We start from the raw sequence: 20112 nt of genomic DNA, 5'->3' as shown, positions 1-20112 counted from the left end.
AGAGAGAGAGAAAGAGAGAGAGAGAGAGAGAGAGAGAGAGCGAGAGCGAGAGGAGATACGGGGACACGGAGAGAGAGAGTGTGTGTAGGGGGAGAGTGAGATAGAGAGAGACGAAGAGAGAGAGAGACATAGACATGCACAGTGGAGGAGAAGGAGAAGGAGGAGGAGGGGGAGGCTCCTGATACCAAGACACGGAAAAGCAGGGGAGGGAAAGATAGAAAGAAAAAGAAGGGGCTGGTGGAGGAAGAAGAGGAGCGGGGAGTGGGAGCAAACAGGGGGAAAACACTTCAAGAAAGCATAGACAGGAGAGGAAGGACAGTACCTGGCGCTTTGGACACCCCCCTCCTTTCTTCTCTCAGGCTGTCACAAGCAGATTGGACTCCGAAGGACCGACACCGCGTCCAACCCAGACCCCATGGGGTAACAGGTAGGCTATGTCTGACTTCCTGGTGTTATCAGCGTTGAGCCCCGCTTTCACGCGAACAGGTTTCATTCAGGAGCGGCGTGTATCGCAGAGGTTTCCATGCGTTTATATCATGACTACAATTAGTTTAGTGTCTCGCGGAGCTGTTAGTTGGTGGTCGAACAGGTTGAAGACATGACAAAAAAGCAACTCGTGCCACTATTATTTTTGACCATATGGGCAAAGCTACTGTATGAAGGCCTGTCTGTCTGTCCTGTTTTTCAAATTCCGGTCTGTTGGCATCATGTTAGCCACGGCGTGAGTGTATTTTGACAGCTAAATGGCCAAGCGAGTGAGCAGGCGACAGTCTCAAAGTCCGCCTACCTGTTCCATACGTGACAGCCAGCTGTCTGTTGCGCGTGCTGATATTGGGAGAAGCTGTCATTGACACTATTGTATATTTCACACATTACGAAGCACAGACATCCACCTTACAATAAAAAAAGGTTACTTTCTAATGTGTCTAGGCATGTGTTTTAAAACATGTAGACAAAGTGCCTTTAAATTGACTGAATTTGAAATTCAGCGGAATAAGTACTTTTTATTTTGCTGTGAAAAGCGCCAGACTGCTATTCCAAATTTAAAGCCTACCTCCAGAAATTTTCTGTACAGTTTGAGAAATGTCTATCTAAATAAGTCAAGGTAATTTCGTTTAATTTCTACCAGGTTTCAGCTGATAGAGTTATAAGAGCGCATCCTTTGCAAAGTTTTCAGCAGCATGACAACCTCATCGCCACATCTGCTGCTGTGGGGGGAAATCATGCACAGACAGATATCGTGCCACATAAAACACGAGTGATGCTCCTCCGTGCAGCCGTCTGGAGGGGATTCAAAATGAAAGCGCTCAGAGGCTGCAAGACAAGGGCTTAAACCCCCCTCCTCCTCCTTCTCCCCTCGATTAACCTCCAAAAGGGGGATTTCTCCAGCTGGAAATTTCTGCTGCGTCAACACCCAACCCTAGAGTACCACCACTACCAGACGAGAAGACAGGAGGTGGTGGTGGTGAGGGGAGAGTGGGAGTGGGGAGGAGGGGGTGGTTGGTTTACAGATGGTGCTCTCGGGTGAATTTTGTGGCCGCTGATCATCACTGAGAGTTGAAAAGTGTGGCGTCAAGTGTTCGCTGTTTATTGGCGACTAAAGCTGGAAGCGTCTACTCTTCCTCGCCGCTTCTCTGTCTGTCTCCTGTAGAGCTATGTGTGTGTGTATGTGTGTCTGCTGTCTGCCCTCTCAAACCGGTCAGTTCCGTCTTCCTCCATTTTCTACCATGCTTACCATGTGAGAGGGGGAACAAACCCACTTCATTTCCTCTGTGTGGAGACAGCAGTGTCGCGTGCACCCCTTGCACGGAGCCAGGTGTCCACAACCAAAGACGTGCAAAAGTGAGAGATTTTTACCTCTATCAGTCTCTACATCTTATCTTTGTGTCTCCAAAGTGAGCTTTTCAGACTTTTAAAAAAATGAGTCAAACTTTTTTTTAACCTCTCAGGGAGATTTTTATTTTGAGATATTGTGTAATATGATCAATTTTACTCGATAAAGCTATCAGCTTGGATGACTTTAAGCTAGCAGTTGCTGTGTTAAGCAATACTTTACTTGTTGTGGCAGAGCTACGCAACAGTTCAAGACTGTTTACAGACATGGTAGTGCATTTTAGATTTTCTATCAGAATAGGGTGACTGTATTTTCAATCCTCCAAATAGGGACACTTAGATTTTTATCGCAAACTGACATATGAGCTCATGGTTTGTCATGTTTTTGTCAGCACACTTTTTGACACTTGTAAACAATAAAAAAGGCTTGTGTAGGAGAGTTTTGGGACATATTCTTAAGGCCTATCAGCTTTTTATATGTAGTATCATTACAATAATGGTATAATAATAAAACAGTAGTAATAGTAATAATTATAATTGTTGTTTTACAAAAAGGTTTGTTGTTGTAGTCTGGATATTTCAGTTTTTTTTAAGTTGGGTCGTATGGAGTACTGACAGGGAAGCGAGTCTATACAGCGTAACAGACAGGTACAGTTTCTCCGTATAATTTAATTTAGTTTTAAGTAGAAATAGGCCAAGAAATAATGTTGGCTCAAACATACCCTCTATTGAAAATTTCTGTCAAAGCCTGCATGCCCAAGCAGCGCAGCTGAGATGACGATACGCAGTGTGGAGGAAGAACACATAGCCAAATGTTTCATTGCAAAGTAGTGCCAAACACAGGCTCTCTGGGTGAAAGATGAAACCCCTTAAAATTTTTCGATAGAGTCTATGTTTGAGCCAACATTGTTTCTTGGCCCATTTTTACCTAAAACTCTCTAAATGCTGTGGAGAAACTGTACCCGTCTGTTATGTCGTGTAGACTAGCTTCTTTGTCAGCACGGCCATTGAAGGGTAGTGCCACTATGGCCAGGCACCTTGTATTACCCAACTCCAAAAGTAAATCCCTTTAAGTTAGTTGTCACCAGCGTTTGCCTCACTGAAATGGGTTGTAATAGTACTATTTACTGCTTGTTTGTGTTGGCTAGTTAGTATGACATTTTATTTTGGAATATGCTGCAGTTTTTCCTCTCCTGGAGCTCTAAACTGACTTCCACTGTAGCATGACAGCTAGTCTACCTGATGTTATTGCAGGTCCAGTCGGAAGATTGATTGACGCATGTACTGACAAATCAAGAGTGAGCTTTGACGGTCAGTACATTACTTATGTTTTTCTATCGGTCAAATAACAACTGACATTTTTACAGGCAAATAAAGTGTTGCAGTTATGTTGCATGTTGCAACGTTTTGGCATTTCCCTATTTCCATTGGCTAAAATCGGGATTAGGGGTTGATTTTTGCTGGGACTGAAAACGGGACTGTCCCAGGTAAACTGGGACATATGGTCACCCTAGTGCTAAGCAAACTTTATTCTTTTTGTAGCAGAGCTATGCAACAGTCCTGGACTGTCATATTAGCATATTAGTGCATTTTAGATTTCATATTAGCAACTTTACTGCACCAGCAAGCCATTTTTGACTTTGCTTCAAAGCACACCCACTTTGATTCAAGCTTAAGAGTTACATCCAATTAGATCACAGTGTTTCCTTGTGTTTGACAATGGCTAACTGGATCGCTGGGATTAAGAGCCAATCTTCTGATTTTTCCAAATTGTCTTAGCCTCCTTGGATTTATGCGGCTGCTTTGGTGTCCTAGTATAGAATTAGGGGTTGGCTCTTGATATGATAAACCCTTTAAAGTCTTTTATTCAGTTATTCAATTACTGTGTGCATGTTTGCATGTGGCCTGTTATGTCACCCAAGCAGAAGATAGAATATCTCTGCCTTTAATATTGAGATTCCTCTGTGATAATAGCATTAAAACTAAGACACTTGTTTGCAACAACCTGAAAGCATGGCATGGATTATCTCCAAAAATGCTTTGCATCTAAAGGATGCATGTTGCCTCATTATGGTTTCTTCCCTGAGGTAGGTGCTACGTACTGTAGTAAAAGCATTACTGTAGGAAAGCAGTGGACATTAGTTTGTGCATGAGCATGTTTTGTCTGTGTGTGCGTTTGTTCATCTCCATCTGTGTGTTCCACGGGGAAAATAAAATACAGACCAAGACAACAGCTACGAGGATGAGTGGAGGAGGAGTGTAGGCGAGAACGGCCGAAAGATGGAAAAAATATTAGCAGCGTGTGTGCTTGTGAGGATTTGAAGCCCTTGTGTTCTACCTCTCTCATGAATGGACTTAAAGATGAAACACGATTAGGGAATTTAATTGCCCTTTCAGTTTAAAGCCAAAGTTGTGTGTTTTTTTAACCTGCATCACTGAAATTACTCGCGCATAGTTTGCAGAGTTTGAAAACATCATGCTGAAGGTGTGTCAGGCTGTGAAAAGAGTGGGGGTGAAATTGGACGCAGAGGTTTGGTTTGTTCTGTAATCAGGTTCGAAGCTCGTGACACTTGCGTTTTAGCTGTGTGTGTGGGCGTGTGCGTGTGTGTAAGCCTGCTGGTATGTAGGTGGTGCTCGATGCTCCCATGAAGGTTGTGGGATGAACTGTGTGGTAGAAGTTTAGTCTGTTTAAGCTACACACACCCCCTCAAAAACATATATGTGTTTTTATAAAGAAAACACAATCAATGAAAACAGGCAAGTTTGCACATGCACTCAATGCCAAAAACAAGGATTAAAGTTTGATTTTCTAGTAGTTGATTGTTTGAAAGTTTGATGGATAAACTTTCTCATAGAGGTGTGTTGAAACTACCTCTACATGTACATACAAGGTTCCTTTTTCTGTTTTTTTTCCTCCTATGTACCTGTATAGGGGATGTGAATTACTAGATGACAGCTAAAGATATCTTAGGCTACATTTACACTGCAGGCTTTAATGCTCAATTCTGATCTTTTGCTCAGATTGGATTTTGTGTGGCTGTTCACACTGCAGTTGAATTCCGAAAGCCCAGATCTGTACCTGATTTCAACCACATATTAAAGTGGCCTGAATCTGATAGGGAAAGGTCAGATTCAACATGACCTGTGCTGTTCACACTTTAAGAAAAAAAAACAGATATGAGTCACATTAAAGCAAAAAAAAAAAAAAAAAAAAAAAAAGAGAGAGATTTTGGTCACTTTAAACAAAGCCTTTGTGTCAATTAAATGTTGTGCATTTTTGGTTACATTCACACTGCAGTTCCATAGTGACCCAAATCTGTTTCAAATCTGTTTTTTGTTTTTTTTTGTTTTTTGTTTTTTTTTGCTGACACATGATTTCATGTGTGATTCATACCTGATTTTTTTCTGACAGTGTAAACACCCCAAGTCACATTGACATTTTCGGATCAGATTTAGACCACTTTCATACGTGGTACTAATGATACGATCTTTTGGAATTTGACGCATTGTGAACAGCCAAAAAATAAAAAAACAAAAAAATAACAACTGAGCAACATATAAGAATTCAACATTAGAGCCTGAAGTATAAATGTAGCCTTTGTGATTATTTTTCTTTTACTCATGGGTTTAGATTAGAATGACAGACCTGTTTAAAAGACAGCTTGTTGGCTGTCTCTAGGCTCATTCAAAAACTCAATCCAGCTCTTCAACCAATAATTAAAGTCCCTGTAAAGTGATTTAAAAAATCTTTCGTTTAGGTTTGTTGTATGACAAGCCACTGTTATAAACTACCAGGCCAAATTTCAGTCATGAAAAACATCTCTAAGTTTACACAATTAAGCTTCAAAATCATGAAAAATGAGGCACTAAAATCTGCTCTAGGACGATGTGGGCGTGTTTGTTGAACGAGCTGAAGCTACACCCACTCAAATGCTGATGATCAGAGGGCAGCGGTTTGGCTCTTTGCCAGAGCCAAAAAACAGAAGTTGGGGATTACATTTACTGTTTTCTGGTACAAATCTCTGTGTTATGATGCTTTTATCAACCCTTTGGTCACCGTGGCTGATAGTTTTGGAAAATTTACCTCACAATAAACAAAAACACACATGAAGGTAGTGTCGACAGCTAACAACAGACTGATCTGAGAAGAACTGCTCGGTGATTTTATATCACTGTATGTTCGGGGGGGTCGGGGTTATTCCCCAATAAGACTGATGATGTCATTGACTACGAAAGAAGTTAACAACTTTCTAATGGTCTAAATTTTAAAAATCAGTTACACATAGATCTGTGTATTTACATGTTAACAGTAACCTTATTCCAACAAATCTAGTGTATTAAAACACAGTTTAGATTTCACTTTACAGGGACTAAACAATGCATAAATTGCAAAGAAAATCAAATACTTAGAAACACACTATGCTTTACATTTTTATTGTTTTTAGCATAGATTTTTCCCCATATGATTTAGCCAAAGACAGGTATACATATTGTAAAGAAGAGTCAAACTGAAAGAAAAGGAGTTTTACACAACACTGTTAATTAGACAAAAATCTTCTTCTCTTGTAGGATTAAAAGGCACATTTTTAACATGATAAGCTCATTGCCTTAAAGGAAATGTAAATGTCATGCTCCTTGGCACCTTAGTCTTTGAGAATCTAGTTCTTCTATAAAAATAATCAAAAAGGCCTGGTTGAAATTGTTAAGCATGCTGTACTCTATGCTTACCTAATCACGTATACTTTCCTGAAAAGGATAAAAGAGGTTATTGTGGCCGTGTACTACATTCATCCTTGTGTCTCTCCCTCTCTCTCCCTGCCAGTTTCCTCATCCCGATCCCCCCTCAGAGCTCACTTGTTAATGGGAACACCTGTTTGGCTAACACGCTTCAAAATGAACCATTTACACTCACATGTACACATCTTACATGACACCTTTCTCTCCTGAGTTTTCTGACAACTTTGTCTTCACTTTGTGAATATTATCATTCTCACGTCTGATTTTATGACAACACTTCTTGTCACACACACACATTAACCCCCGCTGCTTCTAAACCAGCTCCCTTCCCCCATCATCCCCCATCCCCTAATAACTCCCAAGGCCTTTAAGCCTAACTGTGTCTATAGCTCATTGTGCAGTGCTGAATACAGGTGTTCTTAATCCCCGCGGGGTTGCACGGATGCTGTGGGGGATGTGTGTGTTTGTTAGGGTGTGTGTATAACAGCTGTCTTTCCTATCCACCTATCTGACACTCTCATCCTCCCCCCCAGCAGAACAGGTGAGTTTAGGCCATCCCAACTCCCCCCTTGCACACAAACACCCACAATCCCACTTGTCTCTTCATATAGGTGTTAATATTTCAGAGCTTTGTGAATGTATGTGTGCATTTGTGAGATCTCAATGAAGCAATAAGCTCTCTTGTTCCTCTCTTTTATTCTTTCGTCCCTGAATTTAATATCAGAAGGTAATTTGCAGTTTTCCCTCTATATTCCTATAATGTAAGAGTAAGAATTGAGAGTCCAGATGCAAGAAATTGTCTTTGTATTGATGCTAAAAATAAGACTTAAAAAATGGGAGCTTGTGTGCTTAAAATAGCAAGATGTCAGACTTTTTCTTTGGAGTTGTTGATATTGCAAAACACCTCATTGGATCACACATTCCCAAGCAAACAGATGAGGGATTTCATTTTGTGTGCTCTCATCGGGGTGTGTTTTTTTCCTTTTATTTAGGAATGCAGAGCGGATCGTCTTCCAAGCAGAGCCTCATGATCACACGCTTATCAGCATCATGAGATATTTGTATGAAATTCTTTGACAGCAATGATCAATTTCATCAATGTCCAAAGTCAGGAGGGTCTCAAAAATCCTCCGTCCCTTTCCTTAAAAAAAAAAAAAAAAAAAAAAAAAATTCTGTTCCTCCATCAGGCACTTGTAATAGTTGGCTTCATATACTGAACGTTTTCACATGCAGTTCAGATGCTGTCAAAACAAATATCGCAACAAGTGAAGTGATGATGGCCGATGTTTCGCACGTCAGGTAGAAAACATGCACATTTCTTCATTTCAATTAGTGGCCAGTGATAATATAAAAACAAAGAAAGGGATAGGCAGTCTGTTTTCTTGATAATAAAGCTTCCGATTCGTGTGTGTTTGTAAAGTGTCCTTGTTATTCATCTTCACATTTTCAGCCAACTCTTACATTTTTATAATAAAACTCACTAAAGACATAGGATATTGTAAGTTGAAGTCTTATATCTCTATGCTAATTGTAAAGAAAAATCCTAGAGATGTATGATATTGGATTTTTGCCAATATTCATTATGCCAGTATCTATGAACTGATTTTATTGGTACAGTTATATACACAACTTGTATTTTTAAAACAAAGAACACCAAGTCTCTCCTGATACAGAGGAGGATTAGGGTCAAATGGGAAGAAAAAATAATCCTGTGCAAGTCGAAATGTTGAGAATAAAGTAAAAATTTCAAGAATAAAGTTGAAATGTTGAGGAAAAAAAGTCAAAATGTTGAGAATAAAGTAGAGAATTCTAACCTTGCAAAGCAGATGGATTCGAAAGTTTTCCGTGTTTCTCACTGGCAAATCCATCTTGCAAAGCTCCCGTCTGAACCGTTTGGCCCGGTTAGAAGGTGACAGGACCAATCAGTGTCAAGGGGCAGTGCTTTCGGGCGTGGCAGTCGTGGCGTAAGCAAGCAGCAACAAGCGGCCGGTGCAATTATGGTGCAAGACATTAGGTTGGATGCTGCTAATGCGTGCGTTTTATCAGAACTTGACGACATTTCTTTGTTAAAAGAAGAACAAAGAACAGCATTGAGTTATTTTCAAAAATGGTAGGGGTGCAGGCGCAGCTCGTTAGCGGCTACGTCACATGTTTTGTTGCTCTGATTGGCCTGTAAAGATGTAACAGACAGAACGTTCATCCAATCACCCTCCAAGTTTTTTTCAAAGCCTCTGTCCTTTCCTAATCGCCGTCTATGCAAGGTTTCCCAGATCCATCTGACATGCCAGGTTAAGAAAATTCAAGAATAAAGTTGAATTACAATTTCAAGAAAAAAAGCAGAAATTTTGAGATTAAACTGTATGAGTTATGAGCTTGAGAGACAAATCTCCTTGTGATTAAACCCAAAGTATAGTTTAATGTTAATTGATACAAGGCATTTTGTATTGGCAGTCAAGATTTGCTTTTTTTATAGTCTTCATTACTAGTCACACAGGATTACCTGTTGACCTCTGAATAACCCTGTGACATCAGTGTTTGTTCACAGAGTCAGTGTACACACATATTTCTTGGACATATCTGAGGTTAGCACGCAAGGTCTAATTTACAAAGCACATTTCACCAATCAACTTGTAGTTTAAGTTAGTCATGTCTCCCCTGGATGGAGTCGTTCTCGTCCTGCCCAGGCGTGGATTCAGTGGTAGCCATAGGGCTCAACAGTGTGGTTTCAGAAGTAAAAATCCCATTCATTTTCTCCTTAGTGGATGTGATTTTAGCCATTTTATTGGAAATATCCAACTTAGACTTTAAACAAGCTACATGGGTGTGATACAATAGTGCGTGCTCCTGTAGAAGACAAAGTTTCAAAGATGTCAACCTCATGTTTTTCAAATAAGAAAAACAAAGGTTATTCATGATCTCGGCCAGAATTACTACAATGGCCACAATCCTTGAGTGTCACAGCGTCTCTGATTGGTGGAGTCTCCAGTTACCATGGAAACATTAAATGATCCAACTGTGATGTATTACAACACTATGAATTAAAATATAATCCCTACAGTGAAGACAGGTGTAGAAAAAAGATAATTATATGGTTTAAAAGCTTAAAAAGGTCTCATTTACAACAAATGAAATCACGATGGATTATGGGATATGTAGTTCTTTCCTCCTTGTAAAGAAATACGTACACATGCTTGTACCTTTGCCTTTTTCTCAGTTTTCGATCACTGTGTTTGCACCAAATCAAATGTTCTACAGTCACGAGTGTTCAGGTGGCTGTTCTGCTTGTTTCATGCATTAAAAGCATTGTAATAAGGATTTTAATAAAAGTCTATTGGGGAAAAGAATAGCAAAATTTACTTCTGGTACAAGCAGAAAAAGTCAGAGGTCATTGTTGAGCTCTATGGTGAAACAGAGCCTCCCTTGAATCTGATCGGCCAGCCCAGAATCCTTTATAATGTCAGGCTGTGATTTAGGCAGTGCTGTCACCTTAACGACTTTGTCGCTATATTTAGCGAGGTTTCAGACCCCTTTAGCGACTCTTTTTCAAAAAAAGGCAACTAGCGACAAATCTAGCAACTTTTTCTGGTGTTACTGGAGACTTTTGCCAACTCTGATGTGAAAGCACATATGGTTGTTGCTCCTTTCAGTGAGCAGTGGGTGCTGCCATGGGCCCGTCCCAAAGCACTCACAGGCAGTCCAGTCCTCACGCTGCAGTCGGAGCAGGAGATACTCACGCTTCAATGTCCAGACTGCAAATTAACTGCGCTGTGAAGGCACCTTTTTTCTATTGTCTCTTTTTGGTAGATTTAAAATTGTTAATGAAGACTGTATACAAAAAAAAAACATACCATAAATGTTATGGTTAAAAATGTTAATGTTTCACTGGGATTTTTGTAGGCTTTTAAGTGGACAATAAGGTTTAAAACTAAACCAAACATAAGAAAACCAAACTTCTAAGGAAATAGAATAATAAATAGAATAATGCACTAAAAATAAATTTAAAGTAACTCTGCCAGAGTATCTCTCGAGTCATTTTTGCCAGACCTAAGCCCAGATAAAGGAGGGGGGTTGAAATTGTGACGTTATAAAATCAAGAATCGACAGAGGCAAGCTCATTTGTAGTTCTACACATCTTAAGGGTCTTTACTTACTTTTTGTCTTTCTCATGACGTTATTCCTCTCGCCTACAGCGTCAATTACAATTTAATATATACAGACAATTATGCAAATTTGGGGATGACATCATCTAATGACTTATGGCGACTTTTAGGACAGCCAATAATTACTTTCCTTACTGAGGAGTTGGCAACACTGGATTTAGGCTGTTCTTTATTCAAACATAATCAGTCAGTAAGATTATGTTAGCCAAAACAGGACTGGTTTTACTAAAGGTGAGGTATTTCCAAGTTACCCACTCATCCTTTTATTTTTCTGTATGCGGCCCCCCTGAAGAAAAAAGTTTAGACAGCAGGTTTCTGCATATTTGCACCGTTTCCCCTGAAGCCAGCTAAATATTTTGTATTCCTGAACGCTCTGACTTATTCTACACTAACTCACTTCTTTCTAAATCTTTAGCAAATTGTTTTTCTTGTCTTTGAATGGCAGTTGACTTTTTCCCTGCACTGTGTTGTAGAAGTGCAGGTCTGGCATTCTTAATGCTGTATAATTACCTTGCAGAGCTGGACGGGTAAACTGGTGGTAAAGAACTGTTACACAAACACGCTCACTCCAAGTGCTCTATTGGCAAGTTAGTGTCCCCAGCTCTTCACTTTGCAGAACAACACCAGCTTTTTTTTTCTCTTCTTTAAAGACACGTTTATTTAAGTTGTTAAGGACTTGAAGGTTTGGGTGCAGAAAAAACCTTCTTTTGTTGAATTTTGGTGTTTGCAGACTCCTGAAAGCCCGGTATAAGTACGCAGTTGTTGGTTGTTATTTTCCCAGTGAAAGAGTTTGTCTTTCATACACACAGTGTGAGCATTTGATGAGAAATTGAGCGGCTTTGAGCAAATACATCTTTAGAAACAGTCAACTAGCCTCAGGCTGTGGCTGGTGAGAGATTTCCATATCAAAGCTCAGGTGAGAGAGGGAGTAAAGAGGAGAGGGAACGTGAAGGAGAGAGAGAACAGGGAGGAGGAGGAGGAGAAGAGGGGGTGATGAAACAGACATCCACTCCGAAAGAGTTCTAGCCCTTGTTATTCTGTCGTACGTTTTCTTTTTTTTGTGTGTGGTGTGTGCCGCACAGTTTAGTCTGTGTGTGTCAGTGCTGTCTGTCTCAATCTAAACTCTCGGTTTAAAAAAAACACACAGAGGGAAGGTCGGAAAGACTCGAATACAAAGCGACACCTTTCTCTTCTCAAAACCACACAATGTCTGTCTCTCCAAAACCTTCTGCTGACTGGTGCTGACCGCAGGAACAGAAAAATGGTTTTTCTCCCACCAACATCTGACCTGTGAGCCTCTGCCAATATTTGGATCTCTGTTTAATATTATTACTGAGGCATAAAACCATCATTTTCCCTGGAAATATTTCTCTTCTTTAGCTATAAGTATGAGACCTGACCCTGTGGAATTGATGGCGACACTCTAATTAATGGATAGAGTTTTCGTTCGCCACTTTCAAAGTTGTGTGTGTGCTGCTCTTCTGGTGTGTATGCCGTGCTAAAAAAATTATCCCGCTTTGTAGAGTTTTGTAATCCAGCCATGGACTCTGGCTAGAGTGCTAAAGTGCTGCTAACAAGGCCTGTTTAACATTCTCTCCCCTGCTCAACATACAATTATTCCACTTCGCTGCCATTAACATGTACAGTAGGACTGGGCTTTTAATTGGCCTGATATGACTAATGCCAGATCAACTTGGATTTGCTAATTAGTTTTTGCTTTAAAAGTGCCATCAGGACATGAAATATTCATTGATGTGAGGTGGAGCGCGGACTGTGGGTGGTATTAGTGGGATATTAGTGCTATAGGCAGGCTGTGGAGAAGAGATTGAACCTACATTGGCCTGTTGTGGTCGCTTATTCATACTTTGGGTTGAGGTGTTAGTTTTTCGTCATAATTTTAGACACCCACACACAGAAAGAAGCGCACGTACATTCATACACCACCTCCATTCTCAGCATCACAAGGCCACCTCTTCTTCAAGCCCCCACCTCCTCTCCCTTCCTCCCCCTTCCCATTATTACATCTCTTCTTTTTCCTCTCACTTCCTTTTTTCCCGTTTCCTCACCCGTCCTCCCCGTGCCCTCTGCTCTGTCCCAGCTGCCATTTCTCCATCTTTTTTCCACCTTCTCTTTTTCTTTTCCCCTCCCACTCCTTAATCTTCCACCTCTCCTCCTCCTCCTCCTCTTCCTCCTCCACCACCCCCTCCTCTACTGTAAGTGGGCCAGGTGCCTCCTGTGGCCTCCCCTACTCCATTTCTCATTTTTACCCTTCCTCTACTCCCTTTCTCCTTTTTTTAACCCTCTCCCTGTTCTCCTTCTCATTTTTATCCTTCCCCCTGACCCTCGTTCATATTTATACATCCCTTTAACTCAACAGCTTTAGCGGAGGCCAGGTCCGGTTCTGGCGATCAGGGCGTTTATTCGCCCTGATGTAGTCTTAGCTGTTAAAGTGAACTGATGGAGTTAGAATAACTTCTCTGTTTAGGTTTGAACGTGACGTCTCAAGGAGGAACTTGGGTTTTGTTTTGATATATAACGCTATCAGCAGCAGAAAACAGAACCTTTTTGTATTATTACGCCTAAATCTTTTAGGCAAGTGGACATTTTATCAGCTCTTTGTGTTGGTATACTTCCCTTTTTAAACAAACAAGGTGAACAGAAGTGAGTAGGTTCACATCCCCTTTTCAGTGGTGAGGGGCAAACTCCCCTAACAGCCTTCTCACTGCTTTTTCCAACATGTTCACACCAACCAAAGCATGCGTTTACATGGGAGTCTCATTGTTGCCGTCTTTTTGTTTCTTGCGCTGTGAATACACACGGTAAGCTGACAGTGTTCATCTTTATCCTCTATTCTCCCCCTCTTCCTCTTTTTTCCTTTGTCTCTACTGGCTCTTTCTCTTGCCCTCTCCTTTTTTTTTTTTTTTCCTACTCTCACTTTCTCACCCCCGCACCCATTCCTCCCTCCTGTCTTCTATCTCACCTCCCCTCCTCCCGCCTGGTTGTTTTGGTGTGTGCGCTGGTGTGTCACGAAGGGGAGGTGGGTGGCGGTTGATTGGTGGGTTGTTGGTTTGGACAGGACACCTGATACTGGCACTGCATCACAATGTGGGAATGTGTAACTTGTTCAAAATTAGGTCTCTAAGGTGGGTGTTGTCCTAAGCAATGATCATAAGAGTTTACACTGTGGTCCTTTTGTCTCTCCCTCGCTGTCTTTGTGTCTCTTGTGTCTGGCTATGACACTCCTGTACATGAATTGGCAGCTCTTTGCATCGCTGTCGGGGGCAGCAATAGCTCCAAAAGCCTCTAAGCCACGCTGGTCGTACATGTTAGGCAACAGGTGACAGTCAAACGTCAAAGTGCATTGGAGTAAACACGGAGCGAGTAAGAAGACAGACAGATAAGAAGGGAGGGGGCAGACGGGGTGACAGAAGAGGAAAGGACAGGAGGATCCAGGTGAGGCATTTGTCTGGTCAAACCTCGCTCTTCGTCAATCACAGTGGATGTCGTGGCCTCAAGCGACATCACGTCCATACAAAACTCCATAAGAAAAGTTGCTGTTTTAAGGCAATACATTTCAACTTGGGAAACTTTTTTCCCTGTGGTGCTGCAAGGTGGAATTTAAGGTGCTTTATAAGACTGGATAACCAATCTCTCCAATCAAAGGAAGACAAGTACATTGAAATAATCTAGCATTTTTAACTCTTGGAGCACAAACTCTTGAAAATTTTCCCAAATCATGGTGACGTCCTCAATTTTTCAAGAGTTCTTATGCTCACAGTTACACATCTTGGAAATTTTGAGCTTCCTGAACTGGTTGCTCACAAGTACACCCCACAATGGAAGACTTTTCTGTCAGACAGGAAGAAGAGGGATCATAGGACGCAGCATTGGTACCTCAGTAGGTAAAGTTGGTCGTCCTACAAACGGAAGGTTGTGGGTTCGATTTGCTTTGTCGATAGCATGATAATAGGAATGGGTGCGTATGAATGGCACTGATGGCAACCTCTACCATCAGTGTGTGAATGTGGAGCGAAAGGGTGAATGGGTAGAGGTGCAGAAGAGCTTTGAGTCGTCAGACGTCTAGAAAAGCGCTATGCCAGTTCAAATTACCATTTACATGATATTGAAAGAATGATGCAAATGTGACAGACAAGCCAAAAACTTCTGGGAAGAATTATGTTGAACAAGAAACAGAGAAAAGCACGTAAAGACTGCTCCAATCATGGAAAGACGATACCCACTACCCACTCACTTGAAGTGAGTTCCCCTTTGCGCCCTGTTTCCACATACGCATGTTACTAATGTCTGTAAACATGGATAAGGCCTCCTAGTGTCCAACACAAAGTACTGCATTTTTTCACACATGGATGTAAACCTGAAAGAAAGTACCTGTAGCAATGGAGAGAGGATAATTTTGCCATGTCTTGCAATTCATTTGTTTGGAATGCGTGCAGGAAATTATAAAATTATATGGCATGCCAGGAAATAAGGGCAGAATTTGGCCAGCAGGGAACATAGCATATATGAAGAAAAATGTTATTTAAATGTCTTATAAACCACTAAACGAGCTAAGCTAACTTTTTTGGCTATTCAAATGTTCATCTTTATGTTAACTTAGCTGTTTTTATCTAATCTTGCGTTCTAATTTTTCTCTTAAATGTGTTCATGTTTATCAAACTGACAAGACAGTCTGACAGCACTTAATATGCACTGACTAATAATGTCATAATTCATGTTAAAATGATCAATCTGAGTGTAAGCCATATCAAGCTAATAAATACATGTCTCCTCTTACCTAGTTAGCCGCTTGTTTGCAAAGCTAGCATATTGTTATATGGTATCTCTAAAATCCATTGCAAAAGTCATGTTTTTTAAACATACTTGTGGCTCATTATAGATGAAAATATTACAGGGGACGAGTTTCTTTGGTACAACAAATGTAACAGTGAGTCCTATAGGAATGAGCGGTTAACTCACCTTGGTGACTACACATGGGAATGAGAGGTGAAATTTCATGCTGTCATTCATCCTAACTCCACACGGTAATTTCAGTAAGGTGCTGGCAGGAAAAGTTAGTCTGAGTGAAAACTCGCTTGTTTGCCTTCAAAATACCACTTCACCTTGAATATTTCAGGTTTTATGCATATGGGCTTATATAACTAATTTTTCCCACCAGCTCTCTGATAATTTTTTCCAGTAAAGTTGTGATGAGTTGATTTGAGCACATCAAAAAATGTGCAGTTTAATTGCTTTAGCAGGAGGAAGATTTCATATCACAGGACTAGTGAATGTGATCTTCTCACATGTAATGAAACTACTGCACTATGATATTTGTGGCACCAGTAAATCCCAAAGCTCCTTTGGATTCAAGGTTCGTTTACAAGGCAAAAACTCCTATGGCCATTTTTCTGATGTGAAACCTTGTAGCTAGTTAGATTTTTGGCCAGTTAAAGTAGGCTAATTTAATGATGTACTAATTACTGGCTATACAGAAAGGCATAATGGTGAGTTTTACAATGTAGTGCTTAAAAAAGAGACTGAGTTTTTCACTTCCTTGACAGGAGGGATTTCTAAATTAAGAGATTTGGGCCCATCAGCAACAGTTGGTTGATATAGTGACTATGAATAACTACACCAAGCATTATAAAGATAGAAGTGGTCATATCATCATCCTCTGTTGCTTTTTCCAACACTTCTGCCTCTTTTTGACGTAAGTGCATGAACATCAAACTCCAGGAAGATTTCGCAGCAGCCTTCGTGAAACTTGCAGGAGTGCGTTTGTGAAAAAGCCCAATGAGAATTTACTCAGCAGACAACCGCAGCCAGCCTGTAACATCACCGAAGGGGCAGTGGCTCTGTATTGACACTGCGTATTGATGAACGTCTATGGTGATACACTCCACAGTATATTGAATTCTCAAGTCTCGCAGGCAAAATTGAGTGTCCTCCAAGTCCGGTTCTCCTGTAGTCCACTGTAAGCAACCCTACAGTAGATGAGAAACCCAGCGAGGCCTTGCAAACATCGATTGTGAGCTGCAGCGAGCTCAGCTCGACTTTTCCTGTATTTCTACAGCTTTCTTATTTTCTCCCCATCTTTACCTTCCTCTCATTTTTTCTTCCTCATGTATTCCCATCTCCCTCCCTTTTCCTTACCCTTCACTGTCTTTTTTCTGACTCCAAAATGTGAGTCTCTCTATATTTAGCCTCTCCTCTCCTCTCCTCTCCCCTTGATTCCTCTCCCTTTATCTCACCTCCTTTTTTTCCCTTCGACTGTTGAAGGACAGATTTGCAAAAGCGCTCGGAGATTCATCAGTGTTGTATAGTAGCTGCTTTTTGATCAGCTTGATGAGTGACAACACAGCCTGAGGCTATTATATACAAATGTGTTTTTATAAACACTCCTCTATCTAAATGTAAATCACTGGGCTGCTCAGTTGTTGTACGGGCTGACTACGTGAAACGTTAGCTAGAAAGTTCTGAGTGAATGTTGCATGTTGAGGGCTAAGTTAATATAGTAAAATGATGTGTTTTCCTTGTTTGCGTGTGCTCTGGAGTGTTTGTAAATTAGATTAGCTGGGAGTGAAGTCTCTTTTAATATTTGCTCAGGGGGGGATGGAGGGCGTGCCTGTTGTCCTTGTGAGTACACACTTAATCTGCGGCCTTTTTTGCTCCCTTCTTTGCATGAGCTCATTGTAAGCCGCGGCCCAGTGTGGATTTGAGAAAGATGCCTCTGTTTGCAGTCTGACAGAGCGACAGTCACACCAAGTTACCCATACACACACAGACAGAAACTCTCTCTCACTCTCTGGACACCCGCCTCGGCACCAGATAGCGACTGGCCACCAGCAGTGAGTCACCAGCGTTCAGTCATTCAAAAACCACACATTTTAACAAACAACAATTACACTGCAGTCCGCAGACATTCAGAAAGTTTCCTTTAGGCGTGTATTGTCCTACCATATGTTCATTCTTTTTTTTTTTCTCCTCCTCCTTTGTTTTCTCTCCTCCATACTGTTCACTTGCTCTCTCTATATGTGTTTGTGCATGTTTTTTTTTCTAGGACCTTTGTATCTGGTGGCTGCGGCGACTCTTTAACAGCTCGGGAACAGGCTGCCTGCGTTCTGTGCAGTACACTCATGTACAGTCGTGTCTAGCTGAGTCGTGACAGGTTTTTTTTTCTGTGCTGCGACAGGTTTTTGTGTTAAGGCCTATTGAAGGGTACGGACAGCGACACGTAATAACACAAACACAGACACGCTCTAAGCAGCTCACTGGCAGGGTGACAAATCAACGTGGATGTTGAACGGGACTTTTGAGATGCTTCATACTCCTACATTGTCGTCATTGCTTTTGCCTCAAAGCTCTTTATAACAGAGGAGTTTTGCCAAATGAAAAAAATGATGGGACGGTGGAAAGAGATAAGGCAAGAGATAGAGTCAGAATTGAACATTTTTATTTAGTTGTCTTTCAGTGACATAAATGAACGATTGGTTGGAGGTAAACTTGGTGCTTAAAATAAATTTTTGAATTTAAAACAGTTATACTCCCTTATAGCACAGAAAAAATGTGAATACACACTATGGCCAAAAGTAAACAGGCAGCCTTGTCTCCTCTCTGTAAGCTGGGGCTATTATGGCAAGCTATTCTATCCAGTTAGACAAATGTCAATCAAATGCTAACATCCAATTATAAAAAGTGAGCTTTCAACTTGATGCCAACAATTTCAATGTAAAACATTTGCTATTTCTCAAAAAAGGAAACTATTTGTTGTGGCAGAACTTTTCTAACCTTCACAGAGCCCTGAGTCACCTCAATTGAACACTTGAAATCAACAGCAACTGAGACCAAGGCAATATTTCCTAAGTTTTTTTGTCAGCCTTTCTCTAAAGAGCTGAGGCTGTGAAAGCAGCATATTAATACCCTTGGCTTTAGAATAAGATGTTCACCATAACAGAGGCGGGTAAAGTTCAGCTGTCCTTACACTTAGTTCAAGTGCCCACATACTTTTCTTAAGGTAAAAATAAAACTAGTGGGTGAGTTCAATTGGATATTCACAGTCAGATAGTTTGGGAATTTTTTTTATTCATTTAGTTGCCTCTGTTTCTTTGCTTCATATAGGCTACTACATATTAAGATGGACAGAGCAACAGCTGTCTGGGAGTGAAGCCAGTACATTCTAAATAATCCTCTCCTGGCTGGCTGCAGAATAGGACATAAACCTTGCCGCTTCAAAGGCAACAGGTGGGACATACCTCAGTCTATAACAGTAATACTCAACGCGTGTGGCTCTTTTGTGATGACTTGTGGCTCTTTCAAGTCTTACTTGGAAAAATAAATCCCCCAGAAAACCTTAAAATAGGGAAATTTTGACCTCAGAAATGATCCATTGTAAGTCACAACTGTCCATTTGTTTCTCCACATGTAAACAGTAGACTTGAAAGTCCCTGTAAAGTGATACAAAATCATCTGTATTTTAGGTTTGTGGTACGATGCGCCACCGTATTATAAACCCCCAGGCCAAATTTCAGTCATGAAAAACATTTCTAAAGTTATAAAATGAAGCTTTAAGATCTTTAAAAATGAGGCAATAAAATCTGCTTCAGGGTGGTGTGGGCGTGTCAGTTAGATGAACTGAAGCCACACCCACTCAGGAGAAATATGATCCTCTGATCAGAGCATGCTTTGTGCCAGAGCAGAGAGACAAAAGTTGGCATTAAATTTACTGTTTTCTGGCACAAATCTCTCTGTTATGATGCTTTTAATGACCTGTGTGCCACCCTGGATGATAGATTCGGGAGATTTACCTCACAATGAACAAAAACACTGCATGAAGCTGGCAGTTAACTTTCAATGTAGGCAGTTACATCGACTAACAACAGACTTTATTTAGATTAACTGCTCAGTGATATTATATCATTGTAGTGTTGGGGGGCGGGGTAATTCCCCATCAAGATGGGTGATGTCATAATTCAGTCACACATAGATCTCAGAGTTTTCAAATGTTTACAGCAACCTTTTTCCAGCATATCTAGTGTATTAAGACACACAGTTTAGATTTCACTTTACATGGACTTTGATGTGCACCGTGATAGGCTGATGGGGCATGACATCAACCAGGTGGTTTGATGCCTTCTGTGCATATCTCTGCCTTATATGACTTGACCTGCATAATATGTCAGTGCCCATCACTGGGGGTTTCTGGTGTCAGTTCAGTACAAGTGCTGTCCACTTAAATATGTAGTCAGTGGTTTGCTCCTGTAGTGACGAGAATTTCATTTTGACCGAGGCATCCTCAAACCCCATTTCAATAATAATGTTCTGGGTAAATCCAGTTTATATTTCAATAACCCTGGTTCCAAAGGCAAGAAGTCACATTTATGAT

At 40.8% G+C, this 20112-nt stretch overlaps 1 protein-coding gene across 4 annotated transcripts in view; it reads left to right on the top strand.

Annotated features, from left to right (window-relative positions):
* Window positions 1-215: 215 nt before the first annotated feature.
* The window catches only part of zbtb46 (zinc finger and BTB domain containing 46), a 99689-nt gene continuing 79792 nt past the window's right edge, over window positions 216-20112 (top strand). For 3 of the 4 annotated variants that reach the window (XR_005992539.1, XM_041798772.1, XM_041798771.1), the window contains exon 1: window positions 216-427. The gene's annotated coding sequence lies outside the window, so the exon portion shown is untranslated. The remainder of the gene's footprint in view (window positions 428-20112) is intronic. The other variant, XM_041798773.1, reaches the window with a different exon arrangement.

The sequence above is a fragment of the Cheilinus undulatus genome, linkage group 11, assembly GCF_018320785.1.
Source record: "Cheilinus undulatus linkage group 11, ASM1832078v1, whole genome shotgun sequence".
NCBI lineage: Eukaryota > Metazoa > Chordata > Actinopteri > Labriformes > Labridae > Cheilinus > Cheilinus undulatus.
Note: the sequence above shows the minus strand (reverse complement) of the source record. Positions and strands in the feature narration are given on the sequence as shown.